We start from the raw sequence: 8,189 nt of genomic DNA, 5'->3' as shown, positions 1-8,189 counted from the left end.
AAATAATTAAAATTTAAATAATCGGTGCTCAATTTTAAGCAACGGCGTCTTCTCCCATAATTGGCGTAGCGGAAGTAGCAACAGTTATACCGTACACACGTTTTATAACCTTTCCATATAGTTGAGTTTTTTTAAATATTATGACCACAAAAGTATGTTATTTCTCAGATCCTACAAACATCGTTACACCTAGGAGCAACGATCACAGCACAAGAGGTGGTTTCTTTTCGCTTTTTCTGGGTTTTCGGAGTAGGGTAAGAAGACCAAGGCTATGACGTCATTTTACTCCGATTCTGTAGTGGCGAATAGTTCGATTCGGAGTAAAAACGTTTTTCCAAAATGGCTACCTGTGGCCTTTTTAGCAGAAAAATTTATTAATCTGATTTACTATCTTCACACATCCTTTCCAGAAGGAGTAAAAAGAGTATACCAAATACTCCGGAAACAGCGAATAGTTGATGGGCCGGAGTAATTATCATCCATGGAACAGGCGAATAAAACGTTTTGGGGTAAAAAGAGTAAACTTTAAGTCCGAGAACAGGCGAAAAGAAACCACCTAAGGAGAACGCAACCCGTTAAAAGTCGTCCCTTTACTTGTGAACAATTTTCATTGGTTAGACGCCATAGCGCCTGCTGTTGTCCGGAGAGGAAAATTCTGAAATTGTTTCCCCTCCCTCACGCCGGTAAAACACAATTAAAGGCTAGCTTCGTCTCCTTGTGCTTGTTGATCCTAGGTTACCCGTATAGTCATAAGAATTTAAGAGAGCCAAATAAAATCATGCGACGAAATATTTAAAGCAACACGCGACTATTTTCGGGGAATTTTAAACACGCTTAAATAATGCCTGTTTCAGTATAGTTTCAATTTAAAATAAGCCATTTTTGTTGAATTTTGAAAATATTTGTATATATATATTAAGATTTCATAATTATTGTAAATAAATTTTAGTGAATTTTGTTTTTGTTTTTTTGTATTTTTTGTATTGGGTTTTGTGCGTGATTATAGAAATGGAGAAGAAATTAAGCGAATATGGAAAACCCGAACTGGGGCTACCAAAGAAGGTTCCTCTCTCTACCCAACAATGAACGAGAAACTGCCCTACCCTATAATGGCCAAATAGTGGCCAGGCGCGGAACTGTAGGAGGTGGTAGAGAAATACAAAAAAAACGTAAAAAAATAAAAATTCCAAAAGCTTAAATATATCACGATTTTTCTGAAATTTACAAATAACTCCGACCTTCCCCAATAGGGTACATCCTGAAATTTCAAGGTAATATTGTTTTTGAGACAAACACCATGTATACTTAGCAATAAAACCGGTGATATTTTTATTGCTGTTAGAAATACATAACGATACAAAAATAAAAGTTTGTTATATTATTTACTTGATATATCTTTATTTGGAAAGGTATAGCAAATATAGAGGAAACATAATTATTATGTAAGGGTTACTCATATCTGCAATGTAATTGAAATATTGTAATCCGGAAGTTCATTGAGGCCAAATCAAGTGGAAGCTACAGTTTCAATTCCAGAGTTGGCATAATAAGCATTTCAAACTTAGAATTTATATATTTCGAAGAAATATGGTATTTTCTTTGTTATTTAAAGAAACTTCAATTCGTATATTTAAAACGATGTAATATAAATGTTTGTTAATTATGTGTCGTTCCCGTAGATGCATTGGTCCGAAAATCCCAATATATATTTAGTCTTTTTCCAACTCTATTCTATCCTGACTAAATTCCAAACGCTGTTTTTTATTTAATTTCCATAGAAAAAATAGTGGCATCGTTGAAACAAAATAGTTTCAACGATGCCACTACTTAGTCTATTATTACTTGGCCTACATAAAAATCACACACGGTCAGACGAGAGACTAAAATTAATGTCTTTAAGACTAGCTATTAAAACAATAGAAAATAACTTAATTGAAAGTAGTAGCACGAGGCTAATGTTGAGGGCTAGTATTTTTACTACAATAGGGTTACTGGGGATAGAGTACATGACGCTGAAATAGATATCACGAACTGCAGTACTATGAGGTATTTATTACAATTGTTTTGGCCTCGTCAAAGCACTTTTAATTTCTTCGTGTACCCGGTTTAGCGCAAAAATACCTAGAGAATGCCCTTCAATATCCGTTGGAAGCTCGTAACTACTCGCCAAACCACGCCGCTAAACACTCTTCGCGTAGCTTTTTAAAACATAGGCACTAAAACTGGATTTACATTACATATTTCCCGAAATCCATTAGATGACTAAAATCAGTATGAACTAGTTACATTGTAGATAATGGGTTTTAACTGTCGTCAGAAATACATGAACCGAAATGATCAGCGTCCTATTCGTCTAACACGGGAGGCAAAATCTCCGTGTGGCGTGTTCCCCCACTTTAGTGGCCGCGTGTCATCTAGGCTTAATAATAGAAGCTTACGCTTCCTGGATATGACACTCTAGACTTTGGTAGACGATTTGGGTTTGGCTCACATAAGCCAGTGAAAGAAGGGGGCGAAAAAAGGGGGGTTTGGTTGACTTCCTTTAAAATATTACCTTTACGATTTTCGCGACGCATGCGCGAGTCTTGAGCAAATCAGAAGCCAATATTGTAAGCAAACGATTTGTAGTTTGAAAAGCCCAGGGTTTGAAATCCCTTGCACTTAGTTATTTGAAATGAAAGCAAAAATTAAGGTTTTATTTGTTTTTCAATCAATTTGTTTTTAAATGGTTGTGAAACACTATGTGTATATCCTAAATGTAAAAATGATTCGAGATACGCTGACCGTGCTTAAATGGAAAACCTTAAATTATTAACTTTTCCTTAGCCTTTCTCAAAATGTGAAATTTGTAAACAATGGGTAAAATGGTTAAAAGAATTGAGAAGAGATTCTAGTTTGAGTAAAGGAAATAGAAACACATATTTGTCAGAGGAAATGAGCCGACTAAGCAATTCCCAGACCCCATCCATGACCATGACAAGGTAACTAAAGCAAATGAACTTATAAATTGTCCAGTGCGCTATAGTTTGTACATTTTTCAGGAGAAACTTGTTACTATAGGTTAGCAAAGCACACATAATAATAGGTCACCTTCAAACATCGAACCTTATATACAAGTATTCAAACCAGAAATTAGTATTTTGAAATCTAACGATAAATATTTGGTTGACGTAAGACCAATTTTTTGATGTGAAATCAAGTTTACCTATTCAAAATCAAGTACAATGTGTACACTTTTCAAGAGGAACTTGTTTAGTGGCGGCGGAAGGTTCATATTGGGGGGGGGGGGGGGGGACAAACGCGCTAAATATATATTTCCAAATGGATGAAAGCTGAAAGCTGGTTGTATAATTCTTGAGGATTGTCTAAGAAAAATTTTAAGCGTGATATGCATTTAATATAATAATAATCCAATAGTTTAAAGTTCAAGAGTATTTCCAACGCATAAATCATTTAACGATTTGTAAAACCTATTACTTATGAATAAAAGACATATGCCTTGTCCAAACATGATTTTCTGTTTGCTTCTGTGGTCGCGCCCATTACTTCGGTGATCCCTCAAACGAATTGCTAAGAGACCGAATGCCCCGTGTAAAATGGAAACGGTGCAAATAAAAATGCGTCGATATAAAGAAACGTTACGTAATTTTACGTCGATTCCGCCATTTTTAGAATTTTAAAATTTATTGGAAATTTGGTCTGACCTTCACCGAAAATATAAAATGTATTATTCAGTTTCCATAAATGAAACTATCTCTTCCGAATCTAAACATTTGTAGCCACGACCCATTTTCGAAAATAAATAGTCACTTAATTATTGTTATAATAATTAATTTATTACATATTTTTAAATTACCTCAATGATTTATTAAAGTATGGGCACAAAATAGGGAAATCTCTTTAGGATAATGTTTACCGCAATTTCACTATAATAAAAAATGATATATAATAATTGTTCACAGTTAAAATAAATTAAACTGAGTTTTTATCAGTATTTTCATGAGGCTGGAGCTAATTTTGGAAATTTTATACACCAAAATTTTAAAAAGTTAAAAGTTGCAAGTGGAAACGAGTAGATTTAACCTACATTGTTTTTAACGAATACGTAATTTTCAATAATTGGCCTAGTCATTCCATAATAAGCATGGCGCACATTGAAGAAATTGTACTTTTAGGGTATGTCTTATAAAAGCTCCAAAAGGCTTAAACCAAAATGATTCGAACAATAAAAACGCAGAAAATGTCTAACACGCTTTCCGTACTTACAGATAACATTGAATTAATATAACATAAATCTACCAGTAATTGAATTATGGAAATAACCCGTTTAAAAATAAACACATAAGGCGATCAATATTCAATCATTGAATCATAAAATATAATTAATTAATTACGTGTTTAACGCAACCTTTAAACGTTTCTTAAATATAGGGTTGCAATGATCCTATATTTATCGCGAAATTTTTATATATTTATTTACTTGTATAATGTGTACCGTTATAAACTTATTTAAATACATCCTTTATATTTGACCCTATTTAAATTTAGTTAAAAATAATCTAATTTCAATACTTTATGTTTGTTAGGTTTTCTTAATATCATTTTGAGGGGGGAAAGTTCGCAATAGAAAAATAATATTTTTGGGTTATAAAATCCTTTTTCGGGGCAATGTTTAATTTTATCATTTATTAATCTGATGTTTATTAAATACAATTAACTTTTGACGCATTTTGAGTTTCGGCATACTCCCGTCTTTTTCTGTAAATAGTAGTAATTTAATTATAATTAAATTAGTAGTTTTCAGATGACATTTTAAGTAACTCACCCCTTTGACGCATTTGCTCGAGTTGGGCAAAGGGTATCTTCTCAATCTGCCACTTCCTACTGCGCAAAGCACTGCGCAAGGGTTTACAGTCTATTTTCACGAATTCAAAACCGCGTGAAGTTGTTAGTTTAGTAATAAACGAGTAATTAGACACCCCTCGAACACGGGTTTTCGAGGGGCCGCTTATTATAATGGTATATTGTATATTAAATATTTATTTTTGTTAATTATAATGGTATATTGTATATCAAATATTTATTTTTTGTTATATATTTAGTTTTTGTTAAATATTTATTTTTTGTTATATATTTAGTTTTTGTTAAATATTTATTTTATTAATTTCTAACTTCATATTAAACAATTATTTTACACTTATAATTTTATATTGAATAATTATTTTATACTTATTATTAAATATTGAATAATTATTTTATATATATAATTTTCTATTGAATAATTATTTTATATATATAATTTTCTATTGAATAATTATTTTATATATATAATTTTCTATTGAATAATTATTTTATATATATAATTTTCTATTGAATAATTATTTTATAATAATAGATATAACTAAAATTGAAATAATAATTTTATACTTAAAATTATAATAATTACTATTTTACACTTCTACTTATAATTTTAATAATAATTATTTTATACTTATACTTATAAATTTAATAATTATTATTTTACAATTATACTTATAAATATATAAACTATTATATTATTCTTATACTTATATTTATAATTGTAATAATAATTTTATACTGCTACTTATAACTATAATAATAATTATTTTATACTGCTACTTATAATTATAATAATTATTTTATACTTATACTTATAATAATTATTATTTTATACTTATACTTATAATAATTATTATTTTATACTTATACTTATAATAATTATTATTTTATACTTATAGTTATAATTATAATAATTATTTATTATTTATACTTATTCTCATACTTATATTTATAAGAATTATTATTTTATACTTATAGTTATAATTATAATAATTATTTTATATTTATACTTATTCTCATACTTAAAATTATAATAATTATTATTTTAAACTTATACTTATAAATATATTAATAAAAGAATTATAAAAAATATAATTCCTACTCCTTCATTTGCACAACTGGCGCCATTTTCCTTCCTGTGTCGGAACTGCCTTTTACCAACGCATTGAAATCGGCATAATGTTTCTCCCTAATCGACAATTTGGTTTCAATTATTTGATTGAAATTAAGAAAACTTTCCGTCGTGAGAGCAGACACATCCCGGAAATAGTTCAACTTACCTTAACGGATCTGATATCAGCTGAGGGATGCGCCTGCTTACACCTTTCCAGCAACCGGGAATTGGGTGAAGCGGTGCTCGAAGATCTATCTCCTCCTATATTTATAAATTACGTAAGTATTAATAATAATAATAAACGATACATCAAGATAACTGATCTTTTCAGTTTTAGAAATAATAAACTCGCCCTAATTTAATGGATATTAAATTACAGAAAAAACCTTGGATTAGTTAAATTGATATTTATTTACAGAAAAAATCTTGCATTAATTTAATTGGTATTCTTAATTATTCAGGTAATTTTACAGATAATTAAAAAGTATTACGCCACAAATAATTGTGCTTGTCAATTACATGGAAATTAAAAATGCATCATAATCCAGAACATACTTTTTATATTTAAGACCCCTAATGTACAATCACGCTCGTGATACTTCAGATGTCTATGAAATTAAAAAAAATTAACTATAAACCTTTTTTCAGAAAGGTTTTAAAAGTGTAAGATATCCACAATTAAGGATTAAAATGGCTTAAAATGAGTTTTATTATGTGGTGCAATTTTAAGTTTCCTCTTAATAGTATGTTATTTTTATAAGAACAGGGCTGCAATCGCTCAATAGTCAATACAATAATTTATACAAGTATTTAAGCTTTTCCCGCCTTACCTAATTCAAATTGGGCCAGGGAAGAGAGCCATCTTACGGCAGAGTAGTGAAAAAAACAAGACATCGCGTTTTTCTAAAGTCTCCCCCTTCCGAATGAGCGCGCACGGGCCTTGATTAACGTAGGCAGCGCTTAAACCATTCGTTTCTGTTGCATATGCATTTTCAAATGTAAGCAATATATCCGCTGTTTGTATACTATTTTAAAATCTAATCTGAACTTCAAAATCTTAACATGATAAGGTACATTCTTATAAGTGCGTTATATGTCATAACGATAAATAATCCTCCTTACATTTTATATTTAAAAGCTTTCCAGCGTTCAGGTATAGAAGCACACGTAACCACAGTTTTAGCCAAGGTCACACTATGTCTTTTAAAACAAAATTAAGCCATTAGTTTCGCTCAACTTCACTTACCTAAGTCAATGTGAACGTGGCGTTGAATATCGAATACACTTTATTTCACGTGATCGATAATCGAACTCCAAAAGAAGCGAAAAGTAGTCTTGATTAGGTGCACTTTAATCTATGAAATAAATTAGTCATACGCTAAGTTTATAAATAAATAAATTTAATCTAATTCTTTAAACCTTTTAGGACCATTCTTGGGAAGGTATGACAATTGCAATCGTCTCTAGATGTGAGCTTTCAATCCAAGGGTTTAGAGCAAAGTGGACGCTCTGGGGAATCCATTCAGATTTTCAAACGCTTAGGTAAGCGGTTCTTTTTAATTCCTATCCATTTACATAAACATTTTTTCCACGAATGATTTCCGATATTTAAAATTTTAGGATTCCTTCATTTTCAAAATTAAAAACGCGACTTGAGTTGTCGATTGACGCATCATCCATATTTTTTTAGCTATCGAATTGAGAGTTATCAAATACCGAACTCATTCACTGCCACCGTTATTTTCAATCGAATAACCAAATAATCAAAAACTTTATAGTGGACCATACCTCGTATTTTCATTCCCCAGTTGGTTATTAACCGGAAGGTAACTGTGTCACGGTGAAATAGAGAAAAACCCTAATACTAATCGAACTGCGTGACATGTAAATGACAACGTTATAGGACTACCAATTGCCATTTCAAACTATGTATTGTAGAAGAATTAAGGGCTAGAGGCAGAATACTGTTTGAGCAGCTAGTTAATGGTCGTTATTCGTTGGTTTTCACTAGTCTTCCTCCAAATTGTGTTCCGAAACTTAAAGCTATGATAGTATATTAAACATGGTGGTGCGTGTGCAGAATCCTGTATTCAGTTGGCAGTAAATGTCTTTCATGAATCAAAAAATCACGAGCAATTTCGAAACCTATTTCGGTGAAAGTTATTTCTAACGAACTTCTTGAATCATTTAGTTTCGAGTAACAACGCTTTCACCA

The 8,189-nt window shown here is 30.8% G+C and overlaps 1 long non-coding RNA gene across 1 annotated transcript; it reads right to left on the bottom strand.

Moving 5' to 3' along the window:
• Positions 1–4,671: 4,671 nt before the first annotated feature.
• LOC149934198 (uncharacterized) lies at positions 4,672–4,891 on the bottom strand. Its single transcript, XR_016472258.1, has 2 exons — positions 4,826–4,891; positions 4,672–4,758 (listed from the first exon to the last, which is right to left on the bottom strand). It is a non-coding gene; the product is annotated as an uncharacterized LOC149934198 (long non-coding RNA).
• Positions 4,892–8,189: the final 3,298 nt, after the last annotated feature.

This window comes from Leiobunum rupestre, chromosome 7, assembly GCF_980474605.1.
Source record: "Leiobunum rupestre chromosome 7, qqLeiRupe1.1.hap1, whole genome shotgun sequence".
Taxonomy (NCBI): Eukaryota; Metazoa; Arthropoda; class Arachnida; order Opiliones; family Sclerosomatidae; genus Leiobunum; species Leiobunum rupestre.
The sequence above is the reverse complement of the archived record's forward strand: the minus strand, read 5'-3'. Positions and strand labels throughout refer to the sequence as shown.